Raw genomic sequence first — 22,764 nt, 5'->3', positions numbered from 1 at the left:
GGCTTATTATGGTCAACATTTTTAGCAATAAAGTATTTTTTAATTAAGAAATGTACATTTTTAGAAACAATGCTGTTCACACTTAGCAGCCTACAGTGTAACATAAATATAATTTTGTGGCTTCCCTGGTGGCACAGTGGTTGAGAGTCCGCCTGCCGATGCAGGGGACACGGGTTCGTGCCCCGGTCCGGGAAGATCCCACATGCTGTGGAGCGGCTAGGCCCATGAGCCACGGCTGCTCAGCCTGCACGTCCGGACCCTGTGCTCCACAACGGGAGAGGCCACAACAATGGAGAGGCCTGCGTACCACACAAATATATATATATATATATATATGTATAACTTTTATGTGTACTGGAGAACAAAAAAGAAATTGTGTGACTCACTTTATTGTGATACTTACTTTATTGTGGTGGTCCAGAACCAAATTTTCAGTATCTCTAAGGTATGCTGCCTGCACATTACAAAGCTATAGTAATCAAAACAGTTTGGTACTGGCATAAAAACAGACACATAGATCAATGGAACAGAAATCAGAGCCCAGAAAGAAACCCACACGTATAAGTTCAATTAATATTTGACAAGGGAGTCAAGAATACTCAATGGGGAAAAGATAGTGTCTTCAATAAACAGTGTTGGGAAAACCGGATAGCTACCTGCAAAAGAATGAAATTGGATCCCTATCTTACACTACTCACAAAAATTAATTCAAAATGGATTAGGACTTAACATAAGACCTGTAACTCTAAAATTCCTGGAAGAAAACATAGGGAAAAAGCTCCTTGACATGGGTCTTTGGCAGTGATTTTTTGGATATGACACCAAAAGCACAAGCAATAAAAGATTTTTTAAAGATTATTTTTATTTAAAAATAAAATAAACAAGTAAGACTACACCAAGCTAAAAGCTCTGGCACAGAAAAAGAAAAAATCAATAAAATGAAAAGGCAATCTATGGAATGGGAGCAGATATTTGCAAATCCTATATCCAGTAAAGTATTAATATCCAAAATATATAAAGAACTCATATAACTCAATAGCAAACAAACAAGAACAAATAATCTGAATTTTTAAATGGGCAAAGGATCTGAATAGACATTTTTCCAAAGAAGACATATAGATGGCCAACAGATACATGAAAAGGTGCTCAACTTCATTAATCATCAGGGAAATGCAAATTAAAACCACAATGAAATATCATCACACACCTGTTAGAATGGCCATTATCAAAACAGACAAGGATAACAAGTATTGGCAAGGATATGGAGAAAAGGGAATCCTTGTGCACTATTGGTAGAAATGTAAATTGGTACAGCCACTATGAAAAATAGTATGCAGGTTCCTAAAAAAATTAAAACTAGAACTACCATAACATCCAGAAATTCTACTTCTGGGTATATAGCCAAAGGAAATGAAATCACTATATTAAAGAAATATATGTACTCCCATGTTCATTGCAGCATTATTCATAATAGCCAAGACATTGAAACAACCTAAATGTCCATGGGCAGTTGAATGGATAAAGAAAATGTGGTGTATACATACAATGGACTATTATTTGGCCAAATATTTTTTAAAAAGGAAGAAGAAAATGCTTCCATTTGCAACTACATGGACGGCCTTTGAGGACACTATGCTAAGTGAAATAAGTCAGACAGGAAAAAACAAATACCATATGATACCATATGATCTCACTTATATGGGGACTGAAAAAAAGCCAAACTCATAGAAGCAAAGAGTAGAAAGGTGGTTGCCAGGAGCTAGGCATGGAGGGAGTGAGAAGATGTTGGTCAATGGGTACAAACTTCCAGATATAAGAGGAATAAATTCCACTGATCTAATTTACAGCATGGTGACTATCATTAATAATTCTGTATACAACTTGAAAGCTGCTATGACAATAGATTTAAATTTTTCTCACCATAATAATAACAGCAACTAAGTGGGAATTATGTGAGGTGAAGAATGTGTTAACTAACCTTATTGTGGTAAACATTTCACAATATATACATGTATCAAATCATCGCACTGTATACCCTAAACTTACACAATGTTATAGATCAAGTATATGTTAATAAAGTTGGGGGGAAAGGAATAATCTGACTGATTTCCCCAAAGAATGATGACTGCAGGTATCTAGAAATATGCTTTGTCCTAAAAGGATTGGTTAATTCTGCTAAAAAATCTCCTGAGCAAGCAATTTATAAACTTTTTTAGTCACTTGGAACTCACTGGTTGAGCTAAAGTCATTTTATCCATTTTAGCCAAAGGATAAAAATATCATCAAAATGAAGTGGGTAAGAGGAAAAAAATATAACCATAGATTGGCAAGATAAACACAAAATCCTAACAGTGAGTATCTCTGGAAGGTGGAATTGTGGGTGATTTTACTTCTTAGTTGGACTTTTCTGAAATGTCGTACAACAAGCAAACATTACTTCTGTATTTAGGAAGAAAGTTATACGTTTTAATATATTTAAAGAATGATGCCATGTTAGATGATGAATAAAATATAAAATTATCATTAAGATCAAGAAGCCATCGTATAAGTTAGTAATAAAAGAAACCAGCCTAAGATACCGTTCCCCAAGTCTCTCACAAATCATTAGGGGCCCTCATCCTCCAGATCATTCTACAGATAATTGTTCTAGAGGATTCTGAGGGAATAACAGCATATACTTACTCCCTTTTCCACCTCAGTGCAAATCACAGTCAAAGTTTAATAGATTTTTAATCTTCTTTTCTTGTGATATTTATTTAAACTCGGTATTTTAGAGACTTATTCATTTGAGACATTACAGGTACATATGTCAGGAGTTATGGAAATCTTCTTAAAGGTAGAGTAGACACAGGGAGGTATGGTGGGCTTGTGCAGAAAGTAAACAATGATTGTTATGGGCTTTACCCAAATGTTGTGTGATATTCTCAAACCATCCTAAAGTCCACCCCTCAGGACAGACCCACACATGGCATCTCCCTATTTTTCATCTCCCACCCTATCTCTTCTCCTTTCTCCATTCTTTCCCACCAACTTTTCCTCTTCTGCCCTTTGCTTCTAATCACAGGTTCACTTGTCAAGGATCCTAAATGAGGATTTATTGCATCAATTTAAAGACGTGTAAGGGCTTCAGTATTAAAACATAAAACAAACAAGAACTGACTTGTGTGCATAAAATATGTCTCTTCCCTCAGAAGAGGGAGTGGTTTAAAAAACTTAATCAGCAGAATAGTTTCCAACATAACAGCATTCTGGAACTCAGGCTAGAGGAAAAAAGTTGGACGCAGACTTAACAGCCCTAACCAACAATGGTTTCTGAGACCAAAAAATAGAACTTTTTGTTTAGTTTCCAGTCTATTTTGTAATGACTACTTGAAGTGGGTTTTTCAGTACACTCTCTGCTCTACATTCAGTCCTTACCTCATTTCTTCCCTCATCTTTACTTCCAACAGCTGGAGAATTGGAGAGTCTCTCACATTTGATTACTAGCAAGTACTCCTATTCCTATTCTTGTTTATTAATTGAATCCTATTTCCCATAATACCCATAACATGAATTATTTTACATTTCTGATTGTAGAACAGACAGGCTTGAATCTGTTTTAAAACACTCATGTAATACAATTGAACTACTCTGGATGGAAGGAAATGCAGTTTTAGCACTACTTGATGCCATCTTATTTTGTCAGGGCCAAGTTTATAAATATCAAAAAATTAAGCTCAGCTCTAAGCTCCATGAGAGTAGGGACCATGCTTTTTTCTCCCCATTGCCAGTACCTAAGACAAGCCTGGCACCTGGAAGGCAAGAATATTTAAGTTGCAATGTAACTGAATTGAAATAGAATCAATGATATCTCCAGTTGTCACAAGGTTGTAGCATCATTAAAAACTGGGTCTCAAATAGGCTAGCTGGTTCAGAAAATCCTGTCTGATGAGTAAACAGACAACTGCATTGACAGAGAAAGAGCAATGAGTGATGGAGTCACCTATGCAAAGCTGAACAGAACTGGCACTCTTCACAACTGGGTGTGAAACCTGGTGATATTTGGCAGTCAGTCCTAGCCAAGGGCAAAAAAGCCATTCTATCTTTGAGGACAGCCTTTCTGGAGAGGTCTGCTCTCAAAAATCTCAAAGCCGTGACAAGTCACCAGAAATCTGTCCTTCACTAAACAGACTCCAAAGTGAAGCCAGGAATAAAATGAAAGACGCCCCAACTTACATGTGGAAATATTGCCAAAGGATATTATTGCAGGAGCCAGAGTTTGCACCTCATGACTGAAGAGGTCCAGTTTCAACCTTGGTTCACCAAAACCTGCTACAGGGTAGAATGAGGCTGTGCTGCTACCATCTGGGATTGTAGCAGACTAAGAACCTACTTAAAAATATGTGTAAGGTTGCAGTTATTCTTCCATGATCTCAATTTTCAACTGATAGCATTTTAAATGACCCCTGCCTCCTAAGATAGAGGCAAAGGACTATACACCAGAAGAGCACAGGGTCAAGAGAGCTACTGGGGAGAAAATTAATGCCTTTTAAAGTCAGAGACAGAGTGGCCAAAAAAAGAGGCTTCCCTGAGGCTCAGTTACCCCAGCAGGGTCCCACCCTGCTGTGTTCTAAAAACTTTTACATATTCAAGAGTTTTTTTCATACAGTAGTTTCAGAAAGACCTTTTTATTTTTTCTTTTCCTTTTTTTTTCTTTTTTTGCATTTTAGAGCTCTTTTGCTTAGACTGGCAAATAAAGTCATCTTTCATCGTTTTAATGTGTAAAACATTTCCAGCCAAAAAGTGATTGAACTACGTCAGAGCAAATGTTCCAACACAATCTTTCCAAGTCAGTAGGCAAGTAGAGTTTTAAACATGAGAAACCTATTCTTAAAGAGCAGAGGTTGAAGGTAGGTTCCCCTCCACCAGGTTACAGGGAAGGGAAGACCAGGAAACCTAGAAAAAATGATCCAGGAAAAAAACAAAAATGAAAACATTCAAAGCCCAGGAAAGAACTCTGACAGGCTGGAGAGCGGCTACAAAAACCTAGGAGAGCATCACATTAATGAGGAGTAGGACTGAGAAGAAAACCTTTAAGGAAGTAGAGGATGCTAGAAGTCAACAGGAAATGAACTGTGGCTTTTGAAGGTCTGAGAGTTAAATGTGCCCTAAATGTGACCCCTGGTAAAGGAGGCCAGGTTTCTACCGGAGACATTAAGAGAATGTCTGGCTGGATGCACTGGAGTGAGTCCCAGAGTTTGTCAATATTTGATCTGAGAATCACCTTAGAGGGTCACCTCCTCCACGAAGCCAGTCCCATATACCAAAGATGCACATTGTGCTGCCTGTGTTTGAGAGACCTGTAGGTATACACATCCTATCCTACTCCTGCCTGCGTTTTTAATGGACTCTGCAAAGGCCTATGATGGCAAGGCTCCAGCTATGAGGCATGAGGCTAGAGAGCATCTTTTTTGTCTTCAGTAACCAAACACACATTTCCTGTGAAGCCAGATAGATAATTAAGGGGAAATCAAAACCGCATTTTGGGGTCATCAGTCCAGCCTTGGAGCTTCTCAGCAGAAATCAATGTAGTGAGTCAAAAAGGCTTGTCTGGATGTGCCTCAGTCTAAGTGGTGAGATTGTACCTGGAGCATTCAGCAACATCTGAAGCATTTCTAGAAGCCATCCACAGGAAAGGTGAAGCCACCACCCAGATTCAGGCATGGATTTTCACAAGAGTCCATTCTCCTTAGGCTGCCAAATTTAAAAGGGGCTAGTGAGCCAGAGCAAAAATTCAAACTGGCTTAGGCAATACCAAATCCTGTTAGATCGCAACCCTCTACTGCCAAACTTCGGGAAAACCGCTCAAATTATGGCCTTAATGTCTTTTGTCAGAACACAAATGGACAAAAAGTCTTCTCCCACTTCCTGGGGAGAAATCAGTAGCTGGGATAGCTAGGAGCACACTGGAACATGCAAGCCACACATGTCTAAATGACCCAGCCAAGGGAGTCCCTCCATTTCTCATCAGAAAGTTGCCCTGAAGCAACACACACATGTACAGCATTTTCTCACTGACAGACCTAGCAGGGCAGAAAGCCCAGGAAGCCTGTGTGATTAAAACCAATGAATGTGCATGAGAGTTGTGTATGTGGGCAGGTGTGGCTTTTGATATGATCCTGTTCCATGGGTATGGAACATTTACACCTCTGGTTCTCTTTTGCAAAAAGAAAAAAAAAAACTGAAAGAATAAACAGAAAACATGCCTTTGGTTCCTTCTGCCAACATCTGTGTAAACCTTTAAGGAGCTTTCAGGCAATAGAACTTGGCACTGTGCTTCACAAGTTGGTACAAAATTCTTGGTGCCAACTGTTCAGGGAGGACATGCCTATGACTCTGCAGGAAAACTCTAGCCAAGTCCACTCCCTTGTAAAGGGGTCTTCCGTGATGCCTTTGCTGTGGAAATAGGATGCAATTCCATGGCACTGGGGGCCTGCACCTTGTCCTGGCATGGACCCATGCCTAGTGCCTACAAAAACACCCAGCAGATGATATACCGGACAAAGCCACCCTGATAGGGCCAAGGCCTGAGCCAGAGCCTGTGGCCCGTACGACTGATCAGGCCCCTAGATTATCAGGAGGGCTTCAGTGCAGTCGCCCTCAGCAAGTGAACTGCCCCCACTTCCATCTCAAGCACAGCACTGACCCAGGACAGCAAGCCTGCCCTACATCCAGTAGACAATGAATGTCGGTTTAAAAGCCAAGAGGAGGGACAAGAGGGGGGAAACTCTGAGACAACACCAATGTCAGGGGCTTACATAAGGAAACGTGCAGTTGAGGAAAAACTCCAATGGGGCTCAGGTCATAATTGGTCTTCATCCTTAGAGATAGGGATAAAGTCATCACTCATCCGACTATTCACTGACACAATACAGGGGTCAGTCACTAAGGTTCCATAGGAGAAACCATACTCTCATTCCACTGACCTCAAGAAGCTTACAACAACCATTATAATAAGTAATACTTGCAGAGGTATTTTACTTTTTTCAAAATGCTGTTGCACATATCAATAAGAAAATGAATAAGAGAAGCATAAATTAAGTGACAATAAAAAAGAGAGCACAGATTGGTATATAATAACATGTTGAATAAATACGACCAGCAGTAACCACTGAGATATCAGAGGAGAGAAGAGCTGCTTAAGGCCCAGATAGGCGTGGTTTAATGGGGCAGAGGAGGTTTGAAAAATAGAAAAAGTGGGAGAATCAGATTATATTCTCTTACCAGAAAATATAAGCATCATTTTGTGAGTCGGATAAAAAACTGTATTTTGAAACATCTTTGTTCCAATGTGTCAGGTGCTAGTTTTATAGCAATAAAAAAAGACAGGAGTCTCTGCATTTCCAGTGGACAAGATATACAATGTGTAAGGAAACAAACAAGAAAATTAGATAATACAATAAGTGCTGTGAAGGAAATAACTGGTAATGTGACAGGATTTTTCTTTTTTTTAAGCTTTCCACTGTGCAGCTCTCTGCATGTAGCAAGTGCTCAGTTAGTTGATTTAATTAAATATGTGGTAACACAACACTGCACAATACTTCAGAATAAAAGATCCAATGACAAGTTCACCAACTCTTTTGCAATTGGGATCCACCAAATGTAAATCGACTTTAGCTGGCTGGTTACCCTCAGAATAGCAATGGCAATGGCCTCCTCATTTAGTGTTCCCCATGAGCCTGAGCCAACATACAATCAAATTACAACAATGACGGCAGAGGAGTCAAATGACGTACAAAAAAATGAGAAAAAAACATTATTATACTATTGTTGAGGCAAAATTATGATTTAAATGGAAAATTCCTAGTATATTTTCTAGTCATGACTTTGAAAAGGCAGAAAATAATGTTGGAAAGACAAGTAGAGACTGTCTCCCTGAGGTCAGGATGCAACTTCCTGAAAAATGAGATGATCCAAATGAAATAATAGTCATATAAGTGGATATATAGTGCCAAAATACCAATTTGATAGATTCCTTATCACCTAATTGGTTAAATAAGATAATTTTATTTTCATTTTACGGTCACAGTCTTAGTCTTAGGCACATTGTGCCACAGTCAGATATTTAGGTCTTATTCCCACAGTATTAACCCTTAAGAAGAGAATAGCTAGAGAGAGGTGACTCCTGTGAAAGAAGCAGGGAAAAGAGGCAAAATGTGTTAACAGGGTAACAGTATTAAAAATGTTAATGTGCTTTTCCCTTCTGCATTTCCTGTAGATGATCCTCTCCTCCAGCTGAGTAAGGCTGCCTTTCATGGCAGTGGCAGGGAAATCATTACATAAGGAAAGGAAAGAGAAAAATCAAGATAATATTCAGCTTCTCATATTCAAAATAGGATTTTTCATCAAGGCAATAGGCTTGAGAGAAGGATATTTCAAGGAAAAGAGAAAGCATATTCTTTAATTTTGTAGAATATCAAAATGCAAGCCTAAAGAACACAGATTATATGACAACTTATATGTTCAGAAAACAGAATCCTTTCATCTACTGATAAACAGGTCCTAAGCTTAGTATGACATAGTGGAGGAAAAATCCTGAAACCTTTTCCTTCTGTCCTGCAATATTCCAGGAGGGTTTTCTTCTCCCTTGCTGGCTAAATGGAAGCAATACAGTGGAGAATTCCAAGGAACCCTTGGAACAGCACTTTCCAATATGGTAACCACTAAATATATTTGGTTCCTGAGCACTTGAGATGTGGCTAGTGTAACTCAATTTTAATATTTTATTTTAATTAATTTAAATTTAAATAGCCAAGTGTGGCTAATGGGCTACCATTATTGGATGGCATAACCCTAGTGGATGATGGAAGTCTCATAATGGAAGATGTCTAGATCCAATCACCTCTTGGAAGGGAGCAACCCAGGAGAACCTCGTGATTCCTGTCAGGCTGTGATGTGAGCAAGAAAATAAACATTTACTGCTCTAAGATTTGGGAGGCTGTTGCAACAGGTAGTGTTAATTACCCTAAATAATACTGTCAGGTACTCTAACTCAACCTTTTTATAGATGAGAAAACTGGGGCAAAGAGGAATTAATTAATTTGTCCAAGGTCACATGGCTAGTAAGTAGTGGAACTAGGAGAGAGCTAGGTAGGCTGACTAGAAAGTGCTCACCCATACTCTTAGAAACTTTGCTGTACTGCAGCCCCTTGGTCTATATGTGAGTAAAAGAAAGGGGATAGTTCATGGTCCAGACATCACTGCTTTACACTAAAAAAAAAGAAGAAAAACAATTTGTAACTTTACTAAATTATATCATCTCTTTGCCATGCAAATCACAAGTAATCAAATCCTTAGACAGCCTTACCAATTAGAAAGAGTGAGCACACACATTTCACACACACACACACACAAAACCTGCTGTCTGGTTTCTTCAGAAATGACAGGACACTCTGTCATAGGAACACAATGAAAAGTGAGTAAGTTGTGCGCAGACCAAAGGAACGAGGAGTTCTGTAAATATAAAACAGATGGGATTTCCAGAGCCATTCTCATGCGTTTTAGCAGTTTTCAAATGAGCTACGTTTTAAAAATCCATTTAATTTTTTACCAGGATCTGAGTTGATTTGAACTAATAACAGTTGTCCAGGCCTCTGAAATTGTCTTCAGCATTGCTCATCCACACTATCGCTCAGACAATGGATGTACTCATCTCCCCTTACAGGAGCTATAGTGTCTGATACTCTCAGCTGCGGCATGACTGATAAATTGGGCTTGAGAAAGACTCTTCTCAACATTCCCCTTTCCTGGGGTCTCTTAAGATGTTCAGTACTCAGTTTGCGATATAGCAATAAGGTCTCATACAGACCATGTTTGCAAACATTCTCATGTAGCCTGTTCATAATATACTGTTTACTGAACATCAACTTCATAAAAGGTAATTTATCTACATCATCTTACATGCACAAATCTTAACAAAAGATGGAAACATAATATCATTATCCACTGTTTAATGTTAACAGCAAGTGCTATATGGTCTTTACAACGAACAAGGTACCTTTCCAAGGAAATTAATGTAATAACTCAGTCTTCATTAAAAAATGAGAAAAGTGCTCTAATCATCATCCTGTTTTACAGGTTGGAAATCGAGGTGAAAGGAAGTTAAACAGCTTGCCTAATGTCACAGGCCTAATAAGAACAGAGCCAAGATCTCAAACCCAGGCACTCTGGCTCCAGAGGCTACACCCTTGACCTCTTCACTGTACACCCTCTCAGTTACAGTTCAGAAAACACTTGCTCAAGATTATAAAGCAAATACAACGTTCAAAACCCCAGTTCGTCCAATTCCAAAGCTCCTCCTTCCTTGTCAGTGTTCCCGCAAACATGACTCGTTCTCAGAATCACTTTAATAACTTGCTCAAGGAGACACCCAAGCCCCATCCGTCTCCCCTGGGACCTGGGAAATGGCAGAAACTGCACGTTGAACAAGAAGCACAGGTGATTCCCATGTTGGGAGACTTGGGAACCCCGCCAGGCCACCCAGGGCTCCCTCCTCTAGACTCTGAGCTCTTCTGCAGCAGGGTCGTGGATACTCCAAGGCAGTGGAATGCACGGCAGTAACACGGCTTTGTGGGCTCTCCCCTCCTCCTACTGCTGCAGGCGTGAGTGTACTGATGAGAGTGTGGGACATGTCAGGACGTGCATCATCTGAGTGTGTGTCTCTGCATCTTCCTGCTGGAGCCACTGCTCATGCTGTTTCACTTTCCAGCCACAGCGCTATTCTGTTCCCTACTTAGCCTCCTACCCTTTGTTCCTACCCATTACCAGACATCAGGAACTTGAGGCTGACTAGCTGGCTCCAGCAATTACAAGTCAGTTCCTGGCAGTCTGAAAGGCCTGAGGGGAGGTGCTGGTGGTGCCTTTCGACTGACAAACCCTCCCCCTCCAGGTGCCAGTATGTGAGAAGCAAAGGAGACAGGCAGCCGGGACACGACACTTGGCACCCCAAGGGAGGACTTAAAATACGTGGCTGTCTTGCCTTAGCCACTGAATCTGCACCTGTGTCAGTGTGAATTCTGTCACCTTCAGCATCCTACCCTCTGGTCCCTTTTATTCCTCTGCCCTTCCTCTCCTTCCCAGGGTTTGTTTTATGTGTTTTGTTTGCTTGTTTTGCCACACCCTGAGCACTTTTAGGTCCCTGTATGTGGATCATGTCCCAGGATGTGTACGTTGGGAATAATAGTGCTTATTTAGAGCAAACAGATGGATGAAGCCAACTGAGAACATCAGGGGTGTCCAAGGACAAACCACGCCAATAGGAAGCAGGATGGAAAAGCGATTTTGAACCAAGCAGTCAACTTGGAATCAGGAACTGGACCCTTTAGACCTGACTCTTCCACTTAGCAGCTCTGTGGCCCTGAGCAAGTCAAGGAAGTTTTCTCCATGTGTCTTCCCTCATCTCTAAAGAGAGGGTTGGATTATTTAACCTCTTGGTTCTCTTCCCATACTAATATTCTATTTTTTAAAGGCAAATTCCATTAAATATGAAGTACTAAAAATTGAAAAAATTCAAGTGCGACATAAATCTAAATCACGAACAAGAAAACTTGAGCTAAGAGCTCAGTAGGTCCTTCCCCAAAGTACAAATAACTACTACAGAATATTGCAACCAGCCAGGCATGATCTCATCATCTGCCCTCAAGCATAGCAACCTCAGTTTTGGCCTCTCTGCCTTCCCACCCACTCCCAGGACAACATCTGACCTGAATTACAGGGGAGACTTGGAATTTGCAACCTTATTACCTAGTAATATGGCTAACCATTTCCAGAAATATAAATATCAGGCACAGCATGACAGGTCAGGGTTGAGTCAGCTGGGAAAGCAGCACACAATAGCTGGTCAGGCCACAGGAAACTTTGATTGAGAAACCTGAAACCTTTTGTCTGCATCTCTCATTTTCTGGACCATTCATGGATTTGGACCAGAATCATTTGAGCCTGGCCTTGAAGCAGCTGTACTCAGTTAAAATGAGTCTGGCCAGCCTGTCAAAGAAGACACACACCCCTCCAAATAAATTGCCTAATAAAAAGCCCTGGCTCCTGACAGCATAGGTTTGAAGGGTTGGAAGGAACATTAACAATAATTGAGGACAAACCCTTATTTCATAGTTGAGAAAGAGCCTCAAACATCCAGAAATATACATCTCACTAAGACTTGAAATATGGAATATTTTAAACAAAATCTGGAATCTTTCCTAGTTGTAGTTTGGGTGCATTGTTGGTGCTATCTTTGTCACATACAGAGAACTAGAACTCCTGAATAACAACTAATTTCTCTCCTTATGAAACATTCCCATAGAAAAATCTCTTTTGAGCCTCACCAAAGACAAACCAACCAACCCTGGAAAGTAGATATTATAATTCTGCTTTAGAAATGAGAAAACTGAGGCCAAAATTACACAGCTAGGAAATGACAGAGCCAGGATTTGAATAGAAGTCTTGTTTTCAAATCCCACATTCTTTCCACCACCCCACAGCTGCTACCACAAAGGTGCATAGCCCAGGTAACAGAGTGAAGAACTCAAGGGTCTGTAAAATGATTTACCAAGGTCAACATACATCCAGTACAGACAGTCTGGCCAAACCATTTGTTTTCTGTCAACATCCAGGCTGATGAGGAAGAACCAGTTGGTTAAATATTTTGAATATCATCCTTGTTATTACTGGCTATCATAGTAGACTCATGCATGGTAAGCACGGTAAATGAATCCCCACCAACCGGGCGTAAATCTCACCCAGCCCAATGGCAAACATCTGAAATTCCACTTAGAACTCCACCCACTACCTGTTCTTTAAGCACCTAATAATTACTGACATATGTAGCACTGAAGGAAGAATCTGAAGGCTGCACTTTTAACAGGAAAGATAGAGAACACAGGATCCCTGGGGATCAGAGGAAAAAGAGAAAACTGACAAAGCAAGGAGGACAGAAAAGAAAACTTCAGAGCAGGAAGGTAGAGATGGGACAGTACTATTTGCTGACATCTTTTTGGATGTCAGTCTCAGTGGTTGATTCTTTCTCATTCATTATCTAATGTTTGTCCTCATTACTCTCCTATGATATTAATATTAACGCCATATTACAGATGGGAAAGTTGAGTCTCAAAATCAGTCTCTCCTATTTTGCAATTTTGTCTCAGGCCAATCCTTAAATTTTCACCTCCTAAATTATTGTCTCAAGTATTTATGAATCCCACACACCATCCCTGTGTAATGTTTTGGTAAATTTAGAGTGTCTTGCTTTCTAGGTGGAAATGCAGAGAGTGAGACTACATGATATAGCCAAGTCTGAGAAAGAAGGATTAGCTGGCATTTGGAAAATCATACCTCATCTCACTAATATTTTAAGTATATCTAAAGCTACAATGAGGCATAACAGTATGAGAAAATCCTGTACTGTCATTAAAAATGATACTGTGTGTGTTTTTGAAACTTTTCGTGATATAGGATAAAGAGTACAATTCTACTGCAGTTTAAAACAATAAGGCACATATTACATATGAGTGTGTGTGTGTGTGTGTGTGTGTGTGTGTGTGTGTGTGTGTGTGTGTAAGAGAAAGAGAAAGAAAAAGATAAGGGAAAGAAAAGGAAATAATAGGATGTTACTAAGTTACCAATAGGTTAACAACAGACATCTCTGGGCAGTGAAATGAAGAGTGATTTCTGTTTTCTTTTTTTAGTTCATTTCTTCACATTTATACAGTGACAAAAGTATTAATTGTATAATACAAAAAAAATGATGAGTTAAGGGGAAAAAAGTTATTTATTAACCAGAGTTAGATTCTCACTGAAGAGAGAGAGATGGAAAAGTAAGGTATTCTAATAATACCAAAGAGTCGTGGGTGAGGTAAGGGTCACAGTTTGGGGTTAACATCTTGTGTGTGTGTGTGTGTGTGTGTGTGTGTGTGTGTGTGTGTGTTGCGGAGCACAGGCTCCAGACGCGCAGGCTCAGTGCTCACGGGCCCAGCCGCTCCGCGTCATATGGGATCTTCCCGGACCGGGGCACGAACCCGTGTCCCCTGCATTGGCAGGTGGATTCTCAACCACTGCACCACCAGGGAAGCCCTTAACATCTTTATTGGAGTATAACTGCTTTACAATGCTGTGTTAGTTTCTGCTGTATAACAAAGTGAATCAGCTATATGTATACATATATCCCACTATCACCTCCCTCTTGCAATTCCCTCCCACCCTCCCTATCCCACCCGTCTAGGTGGACACAAAGCACTGAGCTCATCTCCCTGTGCTATGCGGCTGCTTCCCACTAGTTATCTATTTTACATTTGGTAGTGTATATATGTCCATGCCAATCTCTCACTTCATCCCAGCTTGCATTCCCTTCCGCCTGTCCTCAAGTCCATTCTCTATGTCTGTGTCTTTATTCCTGTCCTACCCCTAGGTTCATCAGAAACTTTTTTTTTTAGATTCCATATATATGTGTTAGCATAAAGTATTTGTTCTTCTCTTTCTGACTTACTTCACTCTGTATGACAGACTCTAGGTCCATCCACCTCACCACAAATAACTCAATTTCATTTCTTTTTATGGTTGAGTAATATTCCATTGTATATATGTTCCACATCTTCCTTACCCATTCACCTGTCAATGGACACTTCGGTTTCTTCCATGTCCTGGCTATTGTAAATAGTGCTGCAATGAACAATGTGGTACATGACTCTTTGAATTATGGTTTTCTTGGGGTATATGCCCAGTAGTGGGACTGCTGGGTCATATGGTAGTTCCATTTTTAGTTTTTTAAGGAACCTCCATACTGTTCTCCATACTGTTCTCCATGGCTGTATCAATTTACATTCCCACCAACAGTGCAAAAGGGTTCCCTTCTCTCCACACCCTCTCCAGCATTAATTGTTTGTAGATTTTTTGATGCTGGCAATTCTGACCAGTGTGATGTGATACCTCATTGTAGTTTTGATTTGCATTTCTCTAATGATTAATGATGCTGAGCATTCTTCCATGTGTTTGTTGGCCATCTGTATATCTTCTTAGGAGAAATGTCTATTTAGGTCTTCTACACATTTTTGGATTGGGTTGTTTGTTTTTTTGACATTGAGCTGCATGAGCTGCTTGTATATTTTGGAGATTAATGCTTTGTCAGTTGCTTCATTTGCAAATATTTTCTCCCATTCTGAGAGTTGTCTTTTCGTCTTGTTTATGGTTTCTGTTGCTGTGCAAAAGCTTTTAAGTTTCATTAGGTCCCATTTGTTTATTTTTGTTTTTATTTCCATTTCTCTAGGAGGTGGGTTAAAAAGAATCTTGCTGTGATTTATGTCATAGAGTGTTCTGCCTGTGTGTTCTTCTAAGAGTTTTATAGTGTTTGGCTTAACATTTAGGTCTCTAATCCATTGTGAGTTTTTTTGTGTGTCTGGTGTTAGGGAGTGTCCTAATTTCATTCTTTTACATGTAGCTGTCCAGTTTTCCCAGCACCACTTATTGAAGATGCTGTCTTTTCTCCATTGTATATTCTTGCCTTTATCAATGAAAAAGTGACCATATGTGCATGGGTTTACCACTGGGCTTTCTATCCTATTCCCTTGAGCTATATTTCTGTTTTTGAGCCAGTACCATACTGTCTTGATTACTGTAGGTTTATAGTATTGTCTGAAGTCTGGTAGCCTGATTCTTCCAGCTCCATTTTTCATTCTCAAGATTGCTTTGGCTATTTGGGGTCTTTTGTGTTTCCATACAAATTGTGAAATTTTTTGTTCTAGTTCTGTGAAAAATGCCATTGGTAGTTCTATAGGGATTGCATTGAATCTATAGATTGCTTTGGGTAGTATAGTCATTTTCACAATGTTGATTCTTCCATTCAATAACATGGTATATCTCTCCATCTGTTTGTATCATCTTTAATTTCTTTTATCAGTGTCTTACAGTTTTCTTCATACAGGTTTTTGTCTCCTTAGGCAGGTTTATTCCTAGGTATTTTATTCTTTTTGTTGCAATGGTAAATGGGAATATTTCCTTAAATTCAGATTTGTTGTCATTAGTATATAGGAATCCAAGAGATTTGTGTGCATTAACTTTGTATCCTGCTACTTTACCAAATTCATTGATTAGCTCTAGTAGTTTTCTGGTAGCATCTTTAGGATTCTCTATGTATAGTATCATGTCATCGGCAAACAGTGACAGTTATATTTCTTTTCCAATTTATATTCCTTTTATTTCTTTTTCTTCTCTGATTCCTGTGGCTAAAACTTCCAAAACTATGTTGAATAATAGCAGTGAGAGGGGGCAACCTTGTCTTGTTCCTGATCTTAGAGGAAATGGTTTCAGATTTTCACCACTGAGAATGAGATTGGCTGTGGGTTTGTCATATATGCCCTTTATTAGGTTGAGGTAGGTTCCCTCTATGCCTACTTTCTGGAGGATTTTTTATCATAAATGGGTGTTGAATTTTGTTGAAAGATTTTTCTGCATTTCTTGAGATTATCATATGGATTTTCTCCTTCAATTTGTTAATATGGTGTGCCACATTGACAGATTTGTGTATACTGAAGAATGCTGGCATTCCTGGGATAAACCCCACTTGATCATGGTGTATGATCCTTTTAGTGTGCTGTTGGATTCTGTTTGCTAGTGTTTTGTTGAGGATTTTTTCATCTATGTTCATCAGTGATACTGGCCTGTAGTTTTCTTTTTTGTGTGACATCTTTGTCTGGTTTTGGAATCAGGGTGATAGCGGCCTCATAATGAGTTTGGGAGTGTTCCTCCCTCTGCTATATTTTGGAAGAGTGTGAGGAGGTTAGGTGTTAGCTCTTCTCTAAATGTTTGATAGAATTCACCTGGAAAGCCATCTGACCATGGGCTTTTGTTTATTGGAAGATTTTTAATCACAGTTTCAATTTCAGTGCTTGTGCTTGGTCTGTTTATGTTTTCTATTTCTTCCTGGTTCAGTCTCGGAAGGTTGTGCATTTCTAAGACTTTGTCCATATCTTCCAGCTTGTCCATTTTATTGCATATAGTTGCTTGTAGTAATCTCTCATGATCCTTTGTATATCCATTTAATTGGCATATAGTTGCTTGTAGTAATATCTCATGATCCTTTGTATTTCTGCAGTGTCAGCTGTTACTTCTCCTTTTTCATTTCTAATTCTGCTGATTTTAGTCTTTTTCCTTATTTTCTTGATGAGTCTGGCTAATGGTTTATCAATTTTGTTTATATTCCCATAGAACCAGCTTTTGTTTTATTGATCTTTGCTATTGTTTCCTTCATTTCTTTTTCATTCATTTCTTATCTGATCTTTATGATTTCTTTCCTTCTGCTAACTTTGAGGGGATTTTTTTCTTCTTTCTCTAATTGCTTTAGGTGTAAGTTTAGATTGTTTATTTGAGATGTTTCTTGCTTCTTGAGATAGGATTGTATTGCTATAAACTTCCCTCTTAGAACTGCTTTTGCTGCATCCCATAGGTTTTGGGTCGTCATGTTTTCATTGTCATTTGTTTCTAGGTATATTTGATTTCCTCTTTGACTTCTCCAGTGATCTCTTGGTTATTCAGTAGCGTATTATTTAGCCTCCAAATGTTTGTATTTTTTACAGCTTTTTCATGTAATTGATATCTAGTATCATAGCTTTGTGTTTGGAAAAGATACTTGATATGATTTCAATTTTCTTAAATTTGCCAAGTCTTGATTTGTGACCCCAGATATGATCTATCCTGGTGAATGTTCCATGAGCACTTGAGAAGAAAGTGTATTCTGCTGTTTTTAGATGGAATGCCGTTTAAAAATCAATTAAGTCCATCTTGTTTAATGTGTCATTTAAATCTTGTATTTCCTTATTTATTTTCATTTTTGATGATCTCTCCATTGGTGAAGTGGGGTGTTAGAGTCCCCTACTATTATTGTGTTACTATCAATTTCCCCTTTTATGGCTGTTAGCATTTGCCTTATGTATTGAGGTGCTCCTATGTTGGGTACATAAATATTTACAATTGTTATATGTTCTTCATGGATTGATCCCCTGATCATTATGTAGTTTCCTTCTTTGTCTCTTGTAATAGTCTTTATTTTAAAGTCTATTTTGTCTGATATGAGAATTTCTACTCCAGCTTTCTTTTGATTTCCATTTTCATGGAATATCTTTTTCCATCCCCTCAGTTTCAGTCTGTCTGTGTCCCTAGGTCTGAAGTGGGTCTCTTGTAAGTAGCATACATATGGGTCTTGTTTTTGTATCCATTCAGCCAGTCTATATCTTTTGGTTGGAGCATTTAATCCATTTACATTTAAGGTAATTATCGATATGTGTGTTCCTATTACCATTTTCTTAATTGTTTTGGGCTTGTTACTGTAGGTGTTTTCCTTCTCTTGTGTTTTCTGCCTAGAGAAGTTCCTTTAGCATTTGTTGTAAAGCTAGTTTGGTGGTGCTGAATTCTCTTAACTTTGGCTTGTCTGTAAAGGTTTTAATTTCCCCATAGAATCTGAATGAGATCTTTGCTGGGTAGAGTAATCTTGGTTGTAGATTTCTCCCTTTCATCACTTTAAATATGTCCTGCCACTCCATTGTGGTTTGCTGAGTTTCTGCTTAAAGATCAACTGTTACCTTATGGGGATTCCCTTGTATGTTATTTGTTGCTTTTCCCTTGCTGCTTTTAATATTTTTTTCTTTGTATTTACTTTTTGTTAGTTTGATTAATATGTGTCTTTGCGTGCTTCTCCTTGGATTTATACTGTGTGGGACTCTTTGTGCTTCCTGGACTTGATTGACTATTTCCTTTCCCATGCAGGGAAGTTTCAACTATAATCTCTTCAAATATTTTCTCAGACCCTTTGTTTTTCTCTACTTCTGCAGCAACCCCTATAATTCGAATGTTGGTACATTTAATGTTGTCTCAGAGGTCTCTGAGACTATCTTCAATTCTTTTCATTCTTTTATCTTTATTCTGCTCTGTGGTAGTTTTTTCCACTATTTTATCTTTCAGCTCACTTATCCGTTCTTCTGCCTCAGTTATTTCACTACTGATTCCTTCTAGAGAGTTTTCAATTTCATTTATTGTGTTGTTCCTCATTTTTGTTTGCTCTTTAGTTCTTCTAGGTCCTTGTTAAATGTTCCTTATATTTTCTTCATTCTATTTCCAAGATTTTGGATCATCTTTACTGTCATTACTCAGATTTCTTTTTCAGGTAGTCTGCCTATTTCCTCTTCATTTGTTTTGTTTGTTTGGTTTTTACCTTGCTCCTTCATCTGCTGCATATTTCTCTGCATTCTATTTTGTTTAACTTATTGTGTTTGGGGGTCTCCTTTTCACAGGCTGCAGGTTTGTAGTTCCCGTTGTTTTTGGTGTCTTCCCCCAGTGGTTGTGGTTGGCTTGTATAGGCTTCATGGTTGAGGGGACTGGTGCTTGTGTTCTGGTGGGTGGGGCTGGATTTTGTCTTTCTGGTGGGTATGGCTGCGTCTGGTGGTGTGTTTTGGGGTGTCTGTGAACTTAATATGGTTTTAGGCAGCCTCTCTGCTAATGGGTGGGGCTGTGTTCCTGTCTTGTTAGTTGTTTGGCATGGGGGTTCCAGCACTGGAGCTTGCTGGAGGTTGAGTGGAGCTGGGCCTTAGATTTGAGACAGAGATATCTGGGAGAGCTCTTGCTGATTGATATTACATGGGGTCGGGAAGTCTCTTGAGGTCCAATGTCCTGAACTCAGCTCTCCTGCCTCAGAAGCTCAGACCTGACACCAGGCCAGAGCACCAAGAGCTTGTCAGCCACATGGCTCAGAAGAAAAGGGAGAAAAAAGGAAAGAAAAAAAAAAATTTTTAATAATAATAATTTTTTTTAAATTATTAAAATAAAAAATAATAATAAAAAAGAAGAGAGCAACCAAACAAATAAATAAATCCATCAATGATAACAAGTGCTAAAAACTAAACTAAGATAAACATAAAATTCAGAAACTAATCAGTCATGGACAGTAAACCTCAAGTCTACAGTTGCTCCCAGGGTCAACCACCTCAATTTTGGGTTGATTTGTTGTCTATATTCCACAGATGCAGGGTATCTCAACTTGATTGTGGGGACTTAATCCGCTGCTCCAGAGGCTGCACAGAGAGATTTCCCTTTCTCTTCCTTGTTTGCACAACTCCTGGGGTTCAGCTTTGGTTTTGGCCCCACCTCTGCGTGTAGGCCTGCCTCACGCATCTGTTCCCTACCCAGAGAGGACAGGGTTAAAGCAGTGGCTGATTAGGGGACTCTTGTTCATTCAGGCCAGGAGGGAGGGAGGGGTACAGTAGTTATAAGTGGAATGCGGGGCAAGCCTGTGGCTGCAGAGGCCAGCATGACATTGCACCAGCCTGAGGTGCACCATGCCTTCTCCCGAGGAAGTTGTCCCGGGATCACGGGACCCTGGCAGTGGCAGGCTGCACAGGGTCCCGGGAGGGGAGGTGTGGATAGTGACCTGTGCTTGCATGCAGGATTCTTGGTGGCTGCAGCAGCAGCCTTAGCGTTTTATGCCCGTCTCTGGTGTCTGCACTGATAGCCGTGGCTTGCGCCCGTCTCTGGAGCTCGTTTAGGCGGTGCTCTGAATCCCCTCTCCTTGAACTCCCCAAAACAACTGCCTCTCAGGCAGGTCCAGAGTTTTTCCTGGACTCCCTCCCGGCTAGCTGTGGCGCACTAGCCCCCTTCAGGCTGTGTTCATGCAGCCAACCCCAGTCCTCTCCCTGGTATCTGACCTCTGAAGCCCGAGCCTCAGCTCCCAGCTCCCACCCGTCCTGGTGGGTGAGCAGGCAAGCATCTCAGGCTGGTGATTGCTGGTCAGCACCGATCCTCTGTGTGGGAATCTCTCCGCTTTCCCCTCTGCACCCCTGATGCTATGTTCTCCTCCACGGCTCCAAAACTTCCCCCCTCGCCCACCCCATGTCTCTCCCAGTGAAGGGGCTTCCTAGTGTGTGGAAACTTTTCCTCCTTCACAGCTCCCTCCCAGAGGTGGAGGTCCTGTCCCTATTCTTTTGTCTCTGTTTTTTTCTTTTTTCTATTGCCCTACCCAGGTACGTGGGGATTTTCTTGCCTTTTGGGAAGTCTGAGGTCTTCTGCCAGTGTTCAGTAGGTGTTCTGTAGGAGTTGCTCCACATGTAGATGTATTTTTGATGTATTTGTGGGGAGGAAGGTGATCTCCATGTCTTATTCCTCCTCCATCATGAAGGTTCCCCCGAGGGTCACAGTTTAGTAAATATGAGAAATGTTACAAACATGATACTCTGGTATAGAAAATGCTGGGCTCTTCTCCTGGACTGATGAGCTACAAGAGTTCTTGTCAGGCACTATTATTCAGGCAAAGGTAGAGACACAAATTTGTGTTTACTCCAAAAAAGGAAAAATAACAACCAAAACTTGAAACTTGTTCAGTAGCATATACTTTTTTATTATGTTATTAATGTTTAAAGAATATCTTAAGAAGTTTAGACACAGAAGTAGCTTCATATGTGAATATTAGTTACAGATTTTCTGAATACTTCTCACTTAATAGACATTTATTAACTGCCTATTATTTGTTTAGCACTCTACTATGCCATGATCTAATCATTCCTAAGACATTTTCCTCAGGACTATTCAACCTGTATGAAGGGTAAGAGGGTACTTTGCACTTAACTCTTAAGAAGCACCACTACACTGTAGAAAAAGGACCCTCCAGTAACAGGGAAAGACCTACTTTTACTCCTTAAACTACTCAGAAAAATAAGCCATCAACTGCAATGTGCAACACAAAAGGCAAATTAAAAACAAAACAAATAAATAAAACAAAAACACTGTAAGGAAGAGCTATAACATGTGCTCAGTTTCTTTACCTCTCACTGGTTTGCACCAATAGAGGGAAATAGATGACTGAATTCAGAGTATTTTGTTAAATTAAAATTCCTCAGAACCAAAAAAGCACTCTCTTGATTATGGTGTACATTACCATAAAAGATAAAGTCTAGGAGCCAGTTTCTAGTCCACAGTTGATTTAGTATCCAAAGGATTCTAAGATAAAAGTTATCATTTAATGCTTTTCATTTCCCTGTGGTCACATAATTCTAATGAGTTCAATTTGGGGCTCCATCTATTTTTTTCAGCAATGTACACGTGGGAGTTTTGCCACAAAATTATTTACAGTGGGGAGCCTCAAAATTACTTAGCTGTTCAAAATTTGAGTGGCTGGTTAAATGCACTCTTGATAAGAAAGTCTTTCAGCATGAAATACAATGCCTTGGGCTTAGTAGGTATTTCGTATACATGTTAAAGGAAAGTTGTTGATTTGGTAAGACCTATACCAATTATTGACTCAGGGCTATGCCAAGATCTCAGGCACTGAAAGAAAGAGAAATTAGAAACAGACTTCTTAAATACATAGTAAACTGTTAATAGTATTTAGTATGACAGAAGCCTAATTTAAAGTAACTTGATAAATGAGGAAATTATTAGCACACAAAATATAAGGAAAATGGAAAAAAGAAATACAGGGAAAGGTCAGGCCTATCGTTGGTTCTCAGGAACAACTGGAACCAGAACCAGAACCTCAAGCAATGCCAATTCTCTCCCTAGCTCTCATTTCTGCTTTTCTAGGTGGTGACTTCATTCTACCCCACTGACTTCCTCTATGTGGAAGAAAACATGGATACCACAACTGAAAACCCCTCATCCTACATCTTTTCTCTCTAAAAAGAGTCAACTCATCCCAGTTTTAGTAACAAAAACCCCAGTGAGTAACCTAACTAGATTCAAGTGCCCACCCATCAACTGTGT

The 22,764-nt window shown here is 39.7% G+C and overlaps 1 long non-coding RNA gene across 1 annotated transcript in view; it reads right to left on the bottom strand.

Moving 5' to 3' along the window:
• Positions 1-22,764, bottom strand: part of LOC136794242 (uncharacterized) — a 579,669-nt gene that overhangs the window by 328,496 nt on the left and 228,409 nt on the right. The gene's annotated exons all lie outside the window — the stretch shown is intronic.

Source organism: Kogia breviceps, chromosome 5, assembly GCF_026419965.1.
Source record: "Kogia breviceps isolate mKogBre1 chromosome 5, mKogBre1 haplotype 1, whole genome shotgun sequence".
Taxonomy (NCBI): domain Eukaryota; kingdom Metazoa; phylum Chordata; class Mammalia; order Artiodactyla; family Physeteridae; genus Kogia; species Kogia breviceps.
This window is presented reverse-complemented; position numbering and strand designations above follow the sequence as displayed.